This window comes from Dasypus novemcinctus, chromosome 29 (assembly GCF_030445035.2).
Source record: "Dasypus novemcinctus isolate mDasNov1 chromosome 29, mDasNov1.1.hap2, whole genome shotgun sequence".
Classification (NCBI taxonomy): Eukaryota; Metazoa; Chordata; class Mammalia; order Cingulata; family Dasypodidae; genus Dasypus; species Dasypus novemcinctus.
The window spans coordinates 34,826,962-34,849,046 of NC_080701.1; positions in this window are offsets into that span (position 1 = coordinate 34,826,962).

Below are 22,085 nucleotides of genomic sequence, written 5' to 3' on the forward strand. Positions count from 1 at the left end.
GAGGCTGATGTCTACTCCACCTCTGACTCAAGAGTGGGCTTAAATCCCACATGGCTAATGGATAGAATTCTCCTGCTTGAAGCAGTAGACTGTCTCAGTTCTGGTGTGGTGTTTGGCCATCCCCACCTTCCTGCTAGCTTACCTGCGTAAGTCCAACAAACCAGAGATGTGTGTTGTAACACTGCTGAGGATCAGGGCCCAGGTGGCAAATGGGCAGTCCAGAGATTCAAGTCTTCTGAATATACACCAACCCCAGCACCAAACACAGGTTCAGTAAAAGTGACATAAGAGGCATGTGTAGAAAGGTCACGTCTGAGTCCAAGTCCATCACAATAAGAAGAACAAGTTCCAAAGTATGGCCCACTGTCAAGGCAGTGAACTTCGGAGCTATTTGTCATGACCATAGCACCTGGGTGTCTCCATAACCCTCAGGAGCACAACTGCTTTGTGTTGCATCTACTTTGGCTGTCTCAGAGATCCTGCTGAGACATGCATAAGCATGACCCATCTGATGACCTTCCAATACATTTTGAAGTCTCTTCTCTTAGCCATATAAACTTATGTCTTTACCATTTCCCCCTTTTATTCAAGGTCTTTTTCTAGTAGCATCGCCAGTAGGTGCTAGGCAGCAATACCTTGGCACCAGGGAGTCTCATCCCCGGGAGTCAAGTCCCATTCTGGGGGGAAGGTAATGCATTTACATGCTGAGTTTTGCATAGAGGTTGGCCACATTTGTGCAACATGGAGACTCTTAGGAGGTAACTCTTCAGCACCCTGCAACTCTAGGCCTAGTAGAAATTTCCAAGCACACAGGCTCCTTAGCATAGTCATCAGTATCAAGGGCCCATAATTGGACCATCCTTCCTTACTTGTCTTTGCTCTTGCACTTGGGGGATTGTTACCACTGCATTGGGGAGTGCTACAGAATTCCCCAGAATGGGAACTCAGTACTCCCTCATTCGCTGTGTGTGAAACTCTATCCACTATGTCAATATGCAATGGACATCTGAACATACCTATATACCTAATATGCATGCCCAGGAGAGTTGCCTCCACTCATGCATCTCCCATCATTGACACCCCCTTCAGTTCTCCCCCTTACCATAATTGAACCCCTCTGTGATCCAAAACTTCTTAAAAAATGAAGTCTAATATATTGACATTTTCAATTAATAGGAAAATGAAAGAGTAATGATAGGTTTAAAGATTAGAAAAAATATACATAATAATTTAGAAGAACTAAAATCAAGTGAAAATAAATTGGGATATTAATAAAATGAAAAATATAATAAAAATTGTTTTGATGTTTTACCTTTCATCACTTTAATAGGTGTTGCCCTGTATGTACAGTGGCAAGGCAATCTCTTCCATTTCTTTCTGTCTACATGTTTTTATTTTCTATTATGTCTTTAAAAATGTTTTAGGTCACAGTAAAGTCACATATTGAATATAGAGTACTACCATATACCCAACATCAATCCCTGTTTACCCTTCCCCAGCAATGATCTATTTACCTGTGGATGTAACATTTGCTGCAGCTGATGTACAGATATTAAATCATAGCTACTAACCAGGAAGGGATTAGTCAGTCAAAAGGGTGCAGATGCAAAATACCAGAAATTGTTTGGTTTTTGTAAAGGGTATTTAATTGGGGTAGGAGCTTACAGATACCAGGACATAAAGCATAAGTTCCTTCCCTCACCAAAGTCAATTTTAAATGTTGGAGCAAGATGGCTTCAGGCATATGTGAGGTTTCAGGCTTCCTGGGTTCCTCCCTTTCAGGGTCTTGCTTCTCTCTCCTCTGTTTTCTCCACAAGGTCAGTTATAGATTATGAAGCTCTCTAGGTTTTGTCTCTCTCTGCAAGGTCAGCTATGGACTATCAGGAGAATGGCTTTGTCTCTCTCCCTGGGCTCCAGCTTAAGACTTCAGCATCAAACTCCAACATCATAACTCCAAAATTAAAAGCCCCCAACTCTGTCCTTTCCCATGCCTTTTATCTGTGAGTCCCCACCCACCAAGGGACAGGTACTCAATGCTTTATTTACATATGAGATTTACTTGATTACTTAATTAAGTAAACCTCTTAATTGAATATAATCTCATATGCCCAGAGGAAAAAACCAGTTTACAAATGTAATCCAATACTTCTTTTTGAAATTCATCAATAATATCAAAATGCTACAGAGTGGAACTACTTGCCACTCATTTTGTGGGTCTTGACACAGTGATCATATAAAAAATGATCACTCACACATTCTTTAGAATGCCCCAGGTTCACCCTGTCCCAAATGCCCCACCATTCAACACCTAGAACAGTAAACTTTCCTTATCATAGACTAAAGAGTTTTCCAAACAATGTAGTTCCAACCCCATACCTTCCAATCCCATGTTCCCCTGCTCCCTTCTCCAAGCACCTGCCCAGTTCCATTAACTGTTCAAAACATGCTCCCCACCCTATCCACCTGTCAAACTTGCAACACCTATCACAATTGTATCACTGCATCCCTGTCATATTCCTTCACTGCATAACTACTCACTTCTACCTTATCATAGATTTTGCCCATATAGGCATTGGCTTACAACCTTCTCCCTTTCTATTTCCTGTAAAACTATCTTCTAGACCCTATCTCTTTAAGTCTGCTCAATTTGCTTAATTCATATCAGAAAGGTCATGTAGTATTTGTCTTTCAATGCCTGGCTTTCTTCACTCAACTTTCAGATATGCTATTCCATGTTTTAGTACTGTATTCCTTCTTACAGCTGAGTAATATTCCATTGTATGTGTATACCATATTTTGTTTATCCATTCATATGTTGATAGCAATTGGGATTTACTCCAACTTTTATCAATCATGAATAATGCTGCAATGAACATTGGTGGGCATATATCTGTTCTTATCATTGCTTTCAATTCTTCTCTTTATATCCAGCAGTAGAACTGCTGGATCATATGAAAGATTTATTATTAGTTTTTTGAGGGACAGCCAAAATATTCTCCACAATGGCTGGACCATTGTACATTCCTAACAGGAATGGATGAGGGTTTCCATTCCTCCATATCCTATCAAAAACATTTGGTCCTCTGCTTTTATAATGGCCACCAGTCTAATGAGTGTAAGGTGATATCTCATTGAAGTTTTGATTTACATTTCCCTAATACCTAATGATGTTGAAAAACTTTTCATGTGATTTTTGCCATTTGTATTTTTTCTTCAGAGAAATGTCTGTTCAAATATTCAAATATCTTACCCATTTTAAAATAAGCTATTTGTCTTTTTTATTTTTGATATATAGGTTTTCTTATTATATGCTAGATATTAGGTTCCTATCAGATATATGGTTACCAAATATATTCTCAAATTTTACAGGCTGTCTTTTCCCTTTCTTGACAAACTCCTTTAATGTGCAAAAGTTTTCCATTTTGAGGAGGGCCCATCTATTATTATTATTATTTTTTTTTTTTTTTGCTACTCATGCTTTAGGTGTAATATTCATGGAACCGCTTCCTATTACAAGGTCCTGTAGATTCTTCCCTACATTATCTTTCAAGTTCTTTATGGTCTTGGCTCTTATATGTTGATCTTTATTTTATTTTGAGTTAAATTTTGTATAAGGTGTAAGATGATGTTCCTCTCTCATTCTTTTGCATATGGATATCCAGTTCTCCAATCACCATTTGTTGAAGAGGCCATTCTCTCTCAGTTGAGTGGACTTGGTGGCTTTGTCAATGTCAAATGACTGTATGTGCAAGGATCTATTATTAGAGCTCTCAAATCAGTTCCATTTGTCTAATATTGTGCCAATGCCATGCATTTTTTTTTTACCCTTGTAGCTTTGTAGTATGTTTTAAGTCAGGTATTGTGACCTAAAATAGTTTATATTTCTTTTTCCCAAATGTCTTTGGCTATTTGGGGCCTCTTGCTTTTCCAAATATATTTTAGTTAGTTTCTTAACTTGGTAAAATTTGCTGCATTCATCTTTATTGGAATTTCATTTAATATTTTGATAAATTTAGGGAGAAGAGAAATCTTATTGATGTTTAGTCTTCCCATTCATGAACAGGGAATATTCTTCCATTTATTTAAGTCTCCTTTGATTTCCTTTAACAGTGTTGTGCAGTTTTCTGTGTATAAGTCATTTACATTTTTAGTTAAATTTATTCTTAGGTATTTGATTCATTTAGTTACTATGGTAAATGGGATTTTTTTTTCTTGATATCCTTCTCAGATGGCTCATTATTGATGTACAGAAAAGCTACTGATTTTTGTTCATTGATTTTTAAAACTGCAATTTTACTGAACTCATTTATAAGCTCTAGAAACTTTATTTTAACATCTCAGGGCTTTCTTTGTACAGGATCATGTCATCTGCAAATAGTGAAATATTTGAATTCTTCCTTTATAATCTGCATGCTCTTTTTTTTTTTTGGCTGTGTTCCAATAAAACTTTATTAACAAAAGTGGGCTATTGTTTGCTGACCTACATTCTAGCCAAAATGCCTGAACTTCACATCCTGTTTTCTAGTTACTCCATCTCTTTTTCTTGCTCCTCCCACAGTTTTGTGTAACTGTAATGCAACCAGCCCACAAACCATCGAAAATGAGAACACTGGGTTTGATCATCTTAGTATCTTAGTACATCTTAGTATCTGAAATGCCTCTTCCTCTGGGTCCCTGTTCCCAAGAGTTTTTTCTTTCTTTTTTTTTTTATTATTATTTTTTCTAAATATTACATTCAAAAAATATGAGGTCCCATTCAACCCCACCACCCCCACTCCCCCTCCCCCCACAGCAACACTCTCTCCCATCATCATGACACAGCCATTGCACCTGGTAAGTACATCTCTGAGCATCACTGCACCCCATAGTCAATGGTCCACATCATAGCCCACACTCTCCCACGTTCCATCCAGTGGGCCCTGGGGGGATCTACAATGTCCTGTAATTGACCGTGAAGCACCACCCAGGACAACTCCACGTCCCGAAAACGCCTCCCCATCTCATCTCTTCCTCCCATTCCCCGCACCCAGCAGACACCATGGCCACCCTTCCCACACCAATGCCACATTTTCTCTGTGGACATTGGATTGGGTGTGTCCATTGTACATCTATGTCAAGTGGGGGCTTAGATTCCACATGAATACTGGATGCACTCCTCCTGCTTTCAGTTGTAGACACTCTAGGCTCCATGGTGTGGTGGTTGACCTTCTTCAACTCGATGTTAGCTGAGTGGGGTAAGTCCAATAAATCAGAGCTGAAGTCTGTTGTTGCCTAAGTGCTTGAGCAAGTACTTCTAACAGAATTTTACATAGAAGTAGTCTAATGGGCACTCTTATCTTCTTCCCAATTTTAAAGGGAAAACTTTTAGGATTTCACCATTGTAAATGATGTTAGCTGTGGGTTTTATATATGTACCATTATTTCATGTTGAGGAAGTTTCCTTCTATTCCTATCATTTGCTCTGCTGTTATTAGAAAAGGGTGCTGTTTATTGTTGAATGTTTTTTTTTTTGGTGTCTAAAGAGATGATCATGCAATTTTTTTCTTTTGATCTGTTTATGTGGTGTATTACATTGATTGATTTTTTTCATGTTGAAACATCCTTGCATTCCAAGGATGAAACCCACTTAGACATGGTGTATAATTCATTTGATGTGTTGTTTAAAATAATTAGCAAGTATTTTGTTGAGGATATTAACATCTAGTTTCATTAGGGAGATTTGTATATGACTTTCCTTTCTTGTGGCATCTTTGGTTTTGGTATTTAGGTAACATTGGTATCATAGAATGTTTTAAGCAATGTTCCTTCTATTTCTATTTCTTGGAAAAGTTTGAGCAGTATAGGTGTTAGTTCGTTTTGGAATTTTTGGCAGAATTCACCTTTACAGTCATCTGATCCTTGGCTCTTTTTAGTTGGAGTGTTTTTGATGCCTATTTCAATCTCATTATTTGTTATTGTTCTTTTGATTTCACCAATTTCTTCTCTGGTCATTGTTGGCTGTTTGTGTGTTTCTAGGAATTTATTCATTTTCTCTAAGTTATCCTAATAGTCTGCATATAATTTTTCAAATTGTCCTCTGATACTCTTCATTTCTGTGAAGTCAGTGGTGATATCCCCTTTTTCCTTTCTTATTTTATGTATTTGATTCTTCTCTCTTTTTTTTAAGTCCATCTAAGGGTTAGCCAATTTTATTTATCTTCTTGAAGAATGAACTTTTGGTTTTGTTTATTTTTTCTAGTGATTTTTAATATTCTATTTCATTTTGTTCTGCTCTAATCTTTTATTTTTCTACTTTCTACTTGTTTCAGGGTAAGTTTTTGGTTCTTTTTCTGATTCCTTCAAATTGTACATTTAGGTCTTCAATTTTAACTCTTTCTTCTGTTTTGATATAAACATTTATGGCTACAAATTTCCCTCTTAGTACAGCTTTTGCTGCATCCCCTAAGTTTTGATATGTTGTGTTGTCATTTTTATTCATTTCAAGATAGTTACTGTTTTCTATTGTAATTTCCTCCTTGACCCACTGACTAATAGTATGCTGTTTAACATACATATCTTTGTTAATCTGGTACTCTGTCTCTTACTGATTTCCAGCTTCATTCTATTGTGGTCAGAGAAATTACTATGCATAATTTCAATTTTCTGAATTCATTTATAATTTTTATTTGGCCTAGCCTGCGGTCTGTCTGTGAGAGTGACCCATGTGCACGTGAGAAGAATGTATATCCCACTGCATTTTGTGTGTTGTTCTGTATATAATCTACAAGGTCCATATTCTCTTTTATACAAAGTCTACTACTTTATTGATTCTCTGTCAAGATGTTCTGTCTAATTATGATAATGGTGTATTAATATCTCCCATTACAATTGTTGTGGCATCTGTTTCTCCACTTAGTGTTTCCATTGTTTGCCTCTTGTATTTTGAGGCATCCTAATTAGGTGCATAAGTGTTTATGTTTTTTCTTACTTCTTAAAAATTTACCTCTTTTCCTAATATATAGTGCCTGTCTTTGTCTTTTATAATTTTTCTGCATTTAAAGCCTATTTTGTCCAATATTATTTTAGATACTCCTGCCCTTTTATAGTTGTTTGTTTGTAAATTTTTCCAGTCATTCACTTTCAGCCCCCTTGAATCCCTATTTCTAAGGTGGGTTTCTTGTAGATGGCATATAGATGGGTCATATTTCTTTACCTATTTTGCAGTCTGTGTCTGTAGACTGTTGAGTTTAATCCCTTAAAGTTCAGTGTTACTACTTTCAAGGAATTACTGTCATTTGCCATATTTTCTTTGTGTTTATATGTAGGTCATATGTTGTTTTTATATCTCTTCTCGTGGTTTTTATTTTTTCCTGCTCTCTCTTCCATCTCTCTCATTCCTGTTTCTTTCATTTCAACCTGCAGCACTCCCTTTAGTATTTCTAAATATTAAATGAATGGCAGGTTTCTTATTGTCATACTCTATTAATTTCTATTTTATTTCTGATTATTTTGAATTCTCCACCATAATGTGAACTTTGCTTGATAGAGAATTCTTGGCTGAATTTTGTTTTTCTTTTAGCACCTTAATTTCCTCACACAACTGCATTCTTCCCACCAAGTTTTCAGATTAGAGATCAGTACTTAATCTTATTGAGCTTCCCTTGTATGTGATGGCTCTCTTTTCTATTACTGCTTTCAGAATTCTCTTTGTCATGGACATTGTACAATATGACAAATATACTGTTATAGTAGGTCTTTTTGGATTTATATGTTTTGGATATCCTGCACTTCCAGGACATGATCATATATCGTCCTTAGTGAATTTGGGGAGTTTTCAGCAATCGTTTCCTCCAATATTCCTTCTGTTTCCATTCCATTTTCTTCTTCCTCTGGGATGCCTATAATGCATATGTTTGTGCATTTTGTGCTCTTGTTCATATCCCTAAGTCCCTGCTGGATTTTTTCTATATTTTTATCTACCTGTTCTACTGTTTGATTTCAGATATACCATCTTTCACATTGCTAACTTTTCCTCTGCCTCTTTAAATCTGCTGTTATATGCTTCCAGTGTATTTTTGATTTCTTGGATTGTGTCTTTCATCTACTAATATATCCATTATCTTTTTATGTATGTTTACAATTTTGGCAGTATGTTTTCCCAGTGTTTTCTTAATATGCTTAATATCTTCCTTCACTTTATTAAGTTGGTTCATGATATTTGTTTTGGACAGTTCTAATTAGTTGTTCCATGTTCTGCATCTTCTCCTGATTATTAGTTTGGTCATTGGACTGGGTCATATCTTCCTGTTTCCTAGTAAGGTTTATAGTTTTTTGTTGATGTTTAGGCATCTCTTTATCTTGATGGGTTTATTTCATTGATTAGTTTCTCTCTCTAGGTTTTTTTTGTTGCTGCTTTTGTGTGAGTGGTAAGTTTTCTCTTTGACACTTTCTCCTTCATATTCTACATCCTTGCTGTTGTCTAATTTCCCTTGAAAGAAAAAGATTAGTGCCAGAGAAAGGGAAAAAGGTATGCAAAAAAAAAAAAAAAAAAAGAGAGAATAGAAATAATACTAGTTAAAGGTAGAGGAGGAACTATACAAGACCTAGGAATTTGAGTAATTAACTCATGGAAGAATTTCAAAGTAATAAGTGTAAAAAAGTGGGGTGCAAGCAAAGAAATGCAATACTGAGAAAAGAAAAAATGTAGAATGAATTAAAATGTCAGAATGATAAGAATATAAGCAAAGAGAAAAAAGACAATAAGAAAAAAGTTAAAAAAGAAAAAAGAGAATAAAGGAAATAGCCATGAAAGCAAGGAAAAATGAAAACTAAAAAAGAAATGTGGAAAATAAGAATAAAAACAGAAAGCAGAAGATAGGAAGATGAAGGAAGGAAAAGAAATAGTGTAGTTTGACAAAATTAGTATGCAAATAATGGAAACAAAGGCATGGAAGGGGAAATGCAGCAAACAAAAAACAAGCCAGCAGCACCTAGTTAAAAAAGAAAATGGGAGGTTGAAAGAGGGGAAAAAAGAACAAAAACCAATCACGCAAATATGCAAATAAAACTTAGGAAAAACAATTTTCCCTCTTAGACCTCTGAGAACCTTCTCAGGCTGTCAGTACTCATCAATTAATTACCCTGCAGCCTTACTTAGTAAACAAAGTTATTTTTTTTAAAGAAAACTTTTTTTTAAGAAAAATAAGAGACCCAAACGAAGCTATCATGAAAATAATTTCCATGTGTTTCCTCTCCTAAAATATCAGCTGGGTGTTCAATAGCCCATTGGATTACTATTTTAAGGAGAGCTGGGAAACAAACCAGGGACCTGATTTATTCAAAACAGAGACTCCTCCACTGAGCTAAACAGTCTAGTTGGGTCTGTTAGGTAGAGGAGTATCCTGTCACTCTCCCTAGGGTAGGTTTGGCTCTTTTCAATTGGGTAGATTCCTGCTGATTAGGAGACAGTCATCCTTGCCATCTTTATATTCCCAGAGAAGCAGAATACAATAGACTGTGTGATTTAATCCTCCCTCACCTTTCCTGTTCAAGTTATGTTCCTTTCTGAAATTCAAATGGGACCCTGGTATCAGAACTCACTGCAGAGAAATAACTCTGCACCCTCTTTAAGAACTCCTCTTCCTTCCATGGGACACTTAATAGGCCCTTTGAAAGTTATTAAGCTTCATCATGCCCATCTCTTTTACAGGAGTTAGAATTTTGATAGTTTTCTTCACCAGACAAGTTAATTGCCTGATGCTACCTTCTCCCAGGCCAAGTTCTTCTCTTACATGTTGGCTATGTTAATCAGGCTACATATGCATGTTCATCTTTCCCCTCTTCTTGGGGTCAGCTCTTGCCAGCTGGTATGCTCTGTAAAGTTCAAAGGGGGTCCAGGTAATCAAACCCACAGAAATGAAACACCTCTCCACACTTCCCAAGAACCTTCTTACTCCCAGATAAAGCTCTCTTCTGCTCAGTGGCTGCTGGGAGTCAGGGGGTTTCCAGCAACTTTTTGACCTGAGGGTGGGTCTAGCCACCTGCCTGCCATTTCTAGCCACTGGAGTGGGAAACTCATGGTTTTCCCTTGGGCTTTTATCTTTATGTCCCATTCCCTCCAGATCAATGCCCTGAAGCCTCCTTCTTTGTGGGTTCCCAAAACAGCTCACTCAGGCAGGATCTTGCCCCTTCTCAGCCCCTTTTTATGAGAGAGCTGCTGATTGCCCACTTAAACTGACCATCTTCCTGGATCTTCTATAAACATGTTTTAATAATGTTTATTACAATTACCATTGGTAAGTTATTATTGAAAAATAATAATTTTAATTTGGGTTATTTTCTTAGACCTTTACAGCAACTAGTGAATTTCCACAGGAAAAAAACTATGTAAATCATGACTTATTTTGTAACATTTTCTTCTATTACTTTAGTCTCAATATCTGGTAGAAAGAAATTTAAAGAAAACTTACACATCTATTATCTTTCTACATTCAGCCTTTTTTTATAATTGCCCTGACAGATTTGCTTATCTTAGATAAAGGGCTTAATTTTTCCAGATTTGAATAAGGAATATATATACTTTGAATTATTTAAAAGAATACAAAAATTAGGTATAATATATGTATATTTATATATATATGTATGTGTTTATTTGTCTTTAAGAAATTTGACTAGAGCTCTTTTAGGCATTTTTACCTGTTAATGACCATCTGGAGGTAGGAAAATGTACATTAAAAATATACACAATTAGAAAGTCAGACACAATACACAGATCCACAAAAATATAAAACTCACTGCTCTGGTCCATAATATTGTACTCTTTCAGAAAATTCTTATTCTCATTAAAAGACAAAAATATCATAGTATACTATTCTTCTTTATAGGACCATTATCAGGCCATTTATTTCTTGATTTTAAATGATATTCAAGTCAAACTATGTTAGAGTAATGAACCATTCTCTCCTTTTACATTGGTACATAACAAACTTCCATTTCCTAAAATACTCATTAAGGAGCTATAATCTGGAATAGTATTAGAGTTTCCAAATTTATAAGTTTTAGTATAAATTGATGTTAATACTAAGTATAGGTGAATTTAAATTTCATAAACACATAGCCTGTTACATGCAATTTATAAGCAGTTCTAACACATATTCTATTACATTTTCAAACATGCTTATTTATACTTTTACACACTCAGAATGTTGTACAAAATTACAAACAATTATAACACATATTTCCATTATATCACCATGTGCACTTATATTATTTCTGATATCTCTAACCTCTCTTATTGGTATTTGGTAATACCAAGTACATATATTTTATATTCAGGGACATGCTTTTTAAGGGAAAGTGAGTAAAGCAAAGGGGAACTTCTGGTAGTGGGATCTCCAGCCTCAAACCTAATGCTTCTTTCTTCCTGGTCCACTTTTGGCATGATAATCTATTTACCTATAAACATCTGGCCTTGGAATTGTTTCTCCCTTTGAAAGGTTGAACTGCAGGGAATCATGGAGCACCAGCTAGACAAGATAAACTCAGCTTTTAAGCCTCTAGATTAAAAAATGTAGGTGGTCATTTCAAAATCAATTACCATGTTCCTCTTTCCAGGTGTGGATCTAGTGCTTTGAGCAATTAGCTTCTCCAATCACAGAAAAGCTCCGAAATTGTTGCTAAACAAAATATTAGGTATGATGTGGGCTATGAGTGGGAGGCTCTTTGTCTCTTCAGAGATAACCTAAGCTGTTTGACTTGTGGGTGTGGAATGGTAAGAGGCTGCAGTCCTGCCCTTAGTGACAATAGCAACGACTCCAGTCCCAGGAAACAGTTTAACAATGCAAAGTCTATAAACTTTAAGTATTTAGGAGAAATGCAAACAAAATATGCTAAAAGCTTATCTAGAATGTCTGGAGTCCATGCTAAAAGCTTACCTAAGATGTGGAAGGTATATATGCTAATTCAAGCCTATTGAGAACTGAAACAAAGGGACCATTTGGCCTTTCTTCTCTGTATAAAAGAAATTTGAAAATCTTGTTCCGGGCTCGGGATTGAAACAGAAAGCTCCCGAGTCTGGCTGGCTGTCAATAAACCATTTTTCCTTCTCAAAATCATTCCTGAGTCCTGGCCTCTCTATACACAAATAATTGAACCTCTCTCAAATTCTACAACAGGTAATCATCATGATGTACTTGGAGACCAATCTCAAGACATCAGTATTTCAAAGTGATATATTCTTTATGGCTTTGCATAAGGCAGAAGATGTCAAAACCCTAAAAACAATTCTCCTTGAGTTTGAGAAACTTTGTGTTTTTATGAAATTAAAACAAAGGAAGGTGGAGTTAGTGATGGGAGAATATTAAGAGTCCTTTACTGACATGAATAATTGAAATTGAGTTAATGCAAGCTCCAGAGGCTTGCTAAGGTAAGCACTGGGTTACAGGTTACTAACTGGGTCATAAATTGATTAATTAATATCCTTTAGGATTTTAAGTAATATGTAAATTTGTAAATAGTTCAATCAACATAAGATAATGTTAAAATAGAGTTGTAAATCAACTAATTAACATGACAAAAGTAAACAAAGTGGGCTGTCACAAGGCTGTTAACAATTCACAAATTCCATATCTGGTAAGATAAGAGTATTCAAATTGCAAGCTTCAAGTTAAAGATTAGCACTTACAAAACACATTATTAGAATCAAAGAAATGAGTTTGAAATATTTGTCTCTAGATATGTTAATGTCAACCTACAGTAAGGTCATGATTACTGTAAGTCATTCTGCATTATACTAAAAGTGAGAAAACATCTATATAACAATTCAGTGATATAGTCATTTGTTAACTTTGAAAACTTGGTTTCTTACATTTTTTCAGGCTAATGATTCAGAACCTTGTTAATTTAGAAAATTATGCTGCAAATTTGTAAATCTTCCATTTAATTTGATATAGCAAACCTATCCATTTTCTTTACCTAGATTTTTTTAAATTTCAAGTTCATTTTAAGGGAATATCTCAACCTAATGTAACAACATACCTGAGGGATTTTGGTATGTTTATTTAATTATTTTGAGATCTAAATGTTACATTATTTCTGAAATATTTTGTATTTTTCCATTTATTTTCTGAACTATTCCTGCAGGAATCTGTTTTATTCTGTTGTCTCAAAATGATGTATTTGAACATTATTTCTTAGAGTTTTTTGGTAGGTTTGTTTTCTTTCTTTAATTATTAACAATTATTTTTCTGTAAGCCTCCTGTGTCTGATAGTTTTCTCCTGTGATGTATGCTTTTAGAGAAATCACTTTTAACCTAATTCATCATTTTGGAAAGATTGAAATAGTGTAGTGTAGGTATGCTCAAGCTTAAGGGCACATTGAAGAAGTTCACCTTTAGGGCCCATTACTCACTCTCTAAAATTGGACATATTAACCCATCTGTATCACATTTATCTCCACTGTTAAATTGATATAATATTTTTACTAGTTAGCTTTGAAAAATTTCAATATAAATGAAGTTTATCTACATGAAATGCTAAGAAACCATCTGGAATATTATGTCAATGGTGTCTTCTATTTTTATTTTACCTACAAAAGATGTATTCCAAAAGTCAGGTCCAAGGGATGTTAAGAAAGGTCATTTTGGCAGAAGTAGAGGGTTGTGTATAAACATTTGGAAAAATCCTTTGAGGACAGGAGATGGTTGATAATTAAAATGATTGTACAAGTGAATCAGAAATGGGATTGGAAAAAATTGTTGATAGATTTTGGAGTGAGGGTGGATTTTGATCAACTTCTAATAGTCATCAATCACAATAAGTTTAAGTGCCTAATTCATTGGGCATTGAACTTGTCCTATATGATCTTACAATGATGGGTTCAGACCATTTTAAATTTTGTAAAAGTTAATAAAAGTGTATGGTACTAAATGTAAATCATGAGTAAATCATTGATCATGGTTAGCAGCAATGCTTCAATATTTGTACATCAATTGTACCAAATGTACCACCCACATGTAAAATGTTAACAGGGGTAAGGGGAAAAGGGGAAGGATGTTTGGTATATGACAATCCCCTATATTCTTTATGTGACTTTTCTGTAACCTAAAGCTTCTTTGAAGCTAAAATTAAAACAATAAGATGCTAGAATAAATGGAAGAAAATGTCACCATGCATAAAGACAGCATGTCTTACAATGATGAAAGACATAATGCCAATGTTTATTTTTTTAGTTTTATTTTTAATTACATTTTTTTTTATTTTGTTTGCCATGTTAAAAACTATTATTATTATTTCATTTTCTTATTAATTGTCTACTTCTATTTTGTTGGCTTCATTTTTGAAGAAGTTTGGGAGCACAGAAGGGTTACAACTTTTGCAAGGGAGTATCATTGGTGCAGAATGTCAGTGATGGGTGCATGGGAGCATGTTCAACTGGGGTATTCATATAAAGTATATGAAAGAGTTCAAATATTCATGAGGGCATTGTCATGGTTGATGGAGTTCCACAGAGTAACCAAAATAATATTGAATTCCCATCCTGGGGAGCTCTGCCACATTCTCTAATGGGACAGAAAGAATTCTGTTGAGTTATTAGGCATTGATTACTGAATGGGGATGGATCAATGACAGGCCCTTGATATTGATGACTGTACTTATGAACCTTTTATTTTGAATTAGCCTAGTATTATAGATTGCCAAAGAGTTATATCCTGAAAACCTCCTTGTTGCTCAAATGTGAACTCTCTCTAAGGTAAGCTCAGTATATAAACACATTACCTTCCCCCCAGCAAGGGACATGAAGACCAGCAATGAGTCTCACTGGCACTAAGGTATTACTACCAAGCATGAACTAACAATGCAACTGGGAAAACACTTAACCAAAATGGGAAAGAGTAAATAGACTTCAAAGTGAGTTGGGATGTCATTACAGAAGTTACACTTATGCATGTCTCAGCAGTATCTCATTGACTGCCACAGCAAATTTTGTCTTAAAGTGTGGGGTTCCTGAGTGCTCTAGGGACATCCAGATGCTATAGGCAGTGCTGAAAGCTCAGGAGATTGGTGGCCTGCCAGTGAACACTACTTTGGAATTTATCCTTCCCAGTGACAGAGTTGGACTCTGTTGTGGTTTCCCTGCATAAGACTCTTCTGTTACTTATATTTAAACCTATAGTTAGTACTAGATTTGGCAGGTTTACAACCAAGGGACTTAAATTTTTGGGCTTTCCTTGTGCCAGTTAGTCCCTGAATCTCAACAGTTTCAACACCTGCTCTTGAGTTCATTGGTATCACCCACAACTAACAAGGAAATGAGAATAGACAATGATCATTCCAAGGAAATAGTCTACAATAGCAAGCAAGACAATCCCATCATTCTGTCCCATGGGATCTAGGCTCTCTCTTAATTTGAGGCAGAATGGGCATTACCATCCCCAAATTCTCAGGATGGGGAAATTAATCATAAACTAGAGTAGACTTATTGCTATTTTATTCTAGACTTTTTGTTATTCTAGAAGTTGAAGTACTTTTATCATTGATGTGACCACCCGAGGTTTTGAGGTATGGAAGAAGAGGAAAATAAAGGTAATGTGGGGGCATTTTGGGGACATTGGAATTTTCCTGAATGGCAATGCAATGACATTTACAGGTCATTATATATTTTGTAATAACTTAGAAATTGTATAGGAGAGAGTTGAAACTATATTGTAAAATATAATAAACACATAGTGGCAATGCTCCAATATGTGTTCATCAGTTTTAACAAATGTATCATACTAATGAAGGATGATGTTAATGTGGGAAAGTATGGGAGAGGTAGTGAGTGAGTCATATGGGAATCCTCTACATTTTTATGCAACATTTATGTAATCTAAGTTTTTTAAATAAAAAAATTATAAAGATTAAGTGTTGATTTATTACCAATAACTATGCATGTGAAAAGGTAGTGGTGTGATATATTTAAGATACTGAAAGAGAAATACTGCCAGCAAAGTATTCTTTATTGGGCAAAAGTGCTCTTCTAAAATGAGGAAGCATTAAACATATTCATAGCTAAACTTAACCTGAGAGATTTTGTTTAAAAAAAATTACCTGTCCTGTAAGAAATATTAAGGGCATTTAGCAGGCTAAAAGGAAAAGAAATGAGAGAACTGAAACAGAGTCAGGAAATGATGATTACCAGTTATGGTAGATGAATAGATAAAAAGAGGGGCAGACATATGATATGAAATAAAAACTAAAGAAAAAAATGGTTGAAGTAAATATAGCATTTAAAGTAATAACAAGGAAGATCAATGAGTCAAACACCCCAATCCAAAGACAGATTTCCAGAATGGATAAAAAGCATGATCCCTCTATATGCTGTCTACAGGATGCCTTAGAGCCAAAGAAACAAATAGTTTGAAAGTGAAGTTTGGGAAAAGTTATTTGTAGCTGTTTGATATGGTAATGAATTAAAAAAATAGATACTGGCTTATGTTTGTAATCTGGTCTGTACCTGGGCATGATTGAGTTAAGATTAGGGCTTTGATTGGGTCATGTCATTAGGGTGTTGAGGTCCCACCCCTTGGTGGGTGGGTACTCACAGATAAAAGTCATGGCAAAGGAGAGAGTTGAGGGTTTCTGATGTTGGAGTTTTGGTGTTGGAGTTTGATGCTGAAACCTTAAGGTGGAGCCCCAGGAACTAAGCTCACAAAGGAAAGAGAAGCTGGCCCCAGGAAGAGAGAAACCCTGAACCCAGGAAGAAGCAAGCCCTGGGAAGAAGGGAAACTTGAACCCAGAAAGAAGCAAGATCCTGGAAGGGAGGAACCCAGGAAGCCTTAACCCTTGTAGCCTTCAGCAGCCATCTTGCTCAACATGTGGAAATAGATTTTGTTAAGGGAAGTAACTTATGCTTTATAACCTGGCATCTGTAAGCTCCTACCCCAAATAAATACTCTTTATAAAACCAATCCATTTCTGGTATTTTGCATCAGCACCCCTTTGGTTGACTAATACCTTATTCCACAAATAATGAACAAAAAATAGATAAGGTAGTTTTTTATAAGTCAGACAATTAGTTGCTAAACACAAAATTTTTGAGACAAAAATGGTACTATATATTACTCAAAGGGATATCCACCAAAGTGAAATAAAAAACACAAATGTTTATGCACTTAACTAGGGAACTCCCAAATATATGAGACAATCCCAGGTAAAAGTGGAGGAAGGGAACCAGCAAGAATACAGCATAATAGGATCTCCTAGAATCAGATTCATGATACAGGGTAGTTAGTAATTACCCAGAGATACATAAAACACCTGTTTTTGAGCCCCAGGTGGCATAAGAGCATCTTGCAGCATCGTTGAAAGAACAGGAGGAGACTGCCCATCTGCAGAAAGGATTCATAATAAAGCACTCCATACCCTAGAGCTTGGTGGCCATCATCCACTGGCAGCACAGGCTACCTCATAAGCAATCTTGCTGCTGGAATCGGAAGCTTCACTTCCCAAAATTAGAGGATGAAGAGATTGTTGGAAACCAACTTCATCTATGAATTAGAAAATTCAGCTGGCTAAAGTACTGCTAAGAACTGCTAAAGTTTGAGGCTTTCCAAGCAAGAAAGTGGCTGGTAGCTGCAATTTTACTTCTGCTCCCAGGATGAGGGGAAGTGGGGTAGAGATTGTCTTCCTTCCATTCAGAAGAATTGCAGCTCTAGTCTAAGTCCCAGCCCCAACTCTGGCAGGGAGGAACCTGGAGGGACCTACATCAGCTTCTCTGGGAAAATAAAGGCCACACCACAGAGGCTGATGATATTCTACTCTGGCAGCACAAGCTACTGTGAGATCAGTTCTGTGACTGGAGATGGAAGCTCCACTTTCCAAAAACAGGGGAGGGAGAGATAGTTTAGTAAATTTGGCTGGCTTACATATAACCTTAAGAACAGCTAAAGTTTGAAACTGGGTCAGAAAGAAGCCAGTAGTCACTATTTTGGCTCTGCCCCTGGCATGAGGGGAAGATGGGCAGACTGAATAGCATAGTCATGGTAGAGACTGGCTTCTTTCACCCAGATTGGACTGTGGCCCTAGCTTAGGCTTTATCCCCAACCTAGCAGGGAGGAGACTGGCAGGCCATGCACCAGCCTATCTCACTAACTGAAGGTACATTTGGCTGGCACAGGCTGAATAGCCAGAAATCTACTGTGGTAAGTGTGGGCATTTTGGACCCACAAGACATAATTCTGCTCACACTTGCAGGTTCATTTTCATTCAGGGCAGGGAAAGAAGGAATATGAAGCCTCATCAGTCTCTCTGGGTAACTAGAGTCTAGGTTTGAATGACAGGAACTATTACACACAGTTAAGCTTCTGTCCCTACCCCTGGCAAAGGAGAAAGTAGGGAGAAGCTTCACCTTTCCCTTGGGACTGTGGGCAGTATGAGCCTCCACAGCTCACAACACCAATTAAATCATTGGCTTTTACTACACAACCAGCAAGGGAGAAAGGATGAGTGTCTTAAAACTAAAGAGAGAAACTGCACCCAGAATAAATACATCTAGTAAGCCAGATGCCAAGACACCAAAAAACAACAGCAACAATAACAAAAAAACTACAATCCATACCAAGAAACAGGAATGTATACCCCAGTTAAAGGAATAAGATAAGACTCCAAATGACATAAAGGAGTTGAGACAACAAATCATAGATATTCAAACAAATCTCCTTTACAAATTCAACGAGATGGCTAAATGTTGGAAACAAAGAACATAATGGTCTCACAAGTAGAGATGTGCTGTTCCCATGACTACACTTGTAACCTAAGCAATGCGACAGTTAGGCGTTCTGGGTAAACAAGACTAAGCTGTCACAGGCAAAAAGAAAAATGAGTAAACATTTATAGCTTAAAAGTACACTAAGACTTTCTACTCTGAGGTATGATGTGTAAGCCCCTTTTGTTTATGAGTAGTATTATTGTGTAGCTACATGTTATTGCTTGTTCTAATGATAGCTTGAGTATATATAATGCCACCTAGAGTTAATAAAGTTGTCTGATGAGTCTCTACTCACAGATTCCCTGATCCCTTCTCTCTTTGTTTCATTCCCGATACCCTTTGAGCTGGAATTTTTAACAGCTAAAGAGATTAAGGATATTTTAAGGACTTTGGATAAGGACAAAAAGTAATTTGAAAACATACATAGAAAAAAGCAAATATTTTGGGCATGAAAGGTACAATAAATGAAATTTTTAAAAAACTAGAGTCATATAATAGATTTGAGGAGGCAGAAGAAAGGATTGATAAGCTTGAAGAAATGGCCACCAAATGTGAACATGCAAAAGAAAAGATGAAGAAAAGAATAGAAAGAATTGAAAAAGGTCTCAGGAAACTGAATGACAGCAAGAGATGTGCAAACATACATTTCAAAAGATTCCCAGAAGGAAAAGAGAAGGGAAAAGGGGCAGAAGGAATATGTGAAGAAATAATTGTAGAAAATTTCCCAACCCTACTGTGGGACATGGGTATCCATGTCCAAGAAGCACAATGTACTCCCATCTGAGTGAATTTGAATAGACCAACCATAAGACACATACAAATCAGATTGTCAAATACCTAGGAAAAAGTGAGAATTCTGAGAACAGCAGGAAAAAAACAATGCAAACATATAAGGGATTCCAATAAGATTAAGTGCCAATTTCTCATCAGAAACCATGGAGGCAAGAAGACAATGGTATGATATATTTAAGATATTTCAAGAAAAACCTTCCAGCCAAGAATCTTATATCCAGCAAGACTGCCTTTCCAAAATGAGGGTCAGTTTAGAATATTCACAGATAAACAGAAACTGAGAGAGTTTGCAACCAAGAGATTGGCTTTGCAGGAAATACTAAGGGTGTGCTACAGTCTGAAAAGGAAAGACAAGAGAGTTATACTTGGAAGAGAATCTAGAAATGAAGATATTATTAGTAAGTAACTATAAGTCTCAAAAGAGTGGTGAAAATAAAATATGACAGATTATACCTAGTGGTTAAAACAGGTGAAATAAGAGCTATCTTTACAGTAATAACATAGAATGCAAATGGATTGAACTCCCCATCAAAGGACCAGACTGGCAGAATGGATGAGAAAATATGAGCCACCTATAAGCTGTCTGCAAGTGACTCACCATAGAACAAAGGATACCAATTGATTCAAAATAAAATGCTGGATAAAGTTATTCCACACACACAGTAACTAAAAAGAAAATAAAAATTATATAAAGGACACTTATAAAGTGCAATCTGAGGAGGAAGTGAGAAAAAATATATTTACAATACTGACTAAAAGAATCAAATATTTGAGAATAAACTTAACCAACCATGTAAAGAACTTGTATTTAGAAAACTACAATTCATTGTTAAAAGAAACATTGACATATCTAAATAATTTTGACTACTGATGTTTAATATGTGTAAAAGTTTTTACTAACTTTATTATAAAAGAGTGGAGATGTATATATAGTTGATGGTAATAAAATATAGTGAGTAAGAGTTAGTTTATAAACCAGAATGTGCCTGAAAATGGTAGCCTAGGGATATAAATGCCAATTGAAAGAAATCTAAATAATGATCTGTGGCTTATTGGCTGAGGGAGTACTATTCTATATGCCCTTTAATGGGTGCAAATAGACCTACAGGTGTCCAACAAACCAGTCCATGTAGGCCAAAAATGCTTGCTATTGTCCAGAGAGGCTGGGGAAACACTGTTTCCTCCTATCATATTGGGAGGTGGGGGTAGAATCATAGGTGCCCAATACTCATCCATGGATGCTGAAAGTGCCTGCCCTTGCTCTGAGATGCTGAAGAAACACAGCTTCCCTTATTCTATTAGGGGTGAAGATGGAGCTACAGGTGTCTCACACTATTCAGTCTGTGTGGTCCTAAAGCACCTTAAGTTGCCCAGGGAGTCTGGGGAAACACTGCTTCCCTCTTGTCCTAATGAGGTTGGGATTGAAGTCACAGGCACCCAACAGTCCTCTTTGTGCATGCCAAAGTTACCTGCAGTTGCCCAACATGACTGTGGAAATGTGACCATCCTTCTATTCTATGGTGGGTTGGCGATTTTGCCACAGGCACTCAAAAAAAAAAAGCAGTCTGCATGGGCCAGATATGCCTTCAGTTGCCCAGAAAGGCTGAGGAAACACAGGCCCCCTCCTATCTGATTAGGTGTGTGGGGATGGAGTCACAAGTGTCCAACTATCCTCCCTCTGCAGGCTGAGAGCTCCTGCAGTTGTCCAGGGAGGGTGAGGAAAAACAACCACCTTCCTACCCTATTTGGTGGCAGAGATAGGGCACCAAGTGTCCATCTATCCAGGCTGTGTCAGTAAAAAATACCTATCATTGCCCAGGGAAATTGGCGCAGTTCCCACACATCTTCCTCCTTGCCAGAATCACGACTGGGGTCTAGGCTAAGGCTGCAATACTATTTTGATGGAAATAATTTTGTCTCTACCATCACTTTGATTTTCAATCAGGCCAATTGATTGCCAGAGGCAGAGTTAAAATCATGGCTACTGGACTCTTTTTAAGACAGGTTCAAACTTTTGCTGTTCTTAAATTTTCTCTTTAGCTGGCAGTGCAATCTTAACTCATGAAAGATATTGCAGTATTCTCTAGTGGTCTCCTTGGCTTTCCAAACATGTGCTTTACATAGCTCAGGATGATTACCACCTGCCCTGTAGGTCAAGCTGCCACTTTATTTTTTATTTTTTATTTTTTTTTTATTTTTTATTGACTTTGTAATAATATTACATTAAAAATATATATGTGAGGTCCCATTCAACCCCACCCCCCCACCCCCCCTTTCCCCCCCCCCCAACAACACTCGTTCCCATCATCATGACACATCCATTGGATTTGGTAAGTACATCTTTGGGCACCTCTGCACCTCATATACATTGGTTCACATCATGGCCCATACTCTCCTCTATTCCATCATGTAGGCCCTGTGAGGATTTACAATGTCTGGTGATTACCTCTGAAGCACCATCCAGGGCAGCTCCATGTCCCGAAGACGCCTCCACCTCTCATCTCTTCCTGCCTTTCCCCATACCCTTTGTCCATTATGTCCACTTTTCCCAATCCAATGCCACCTC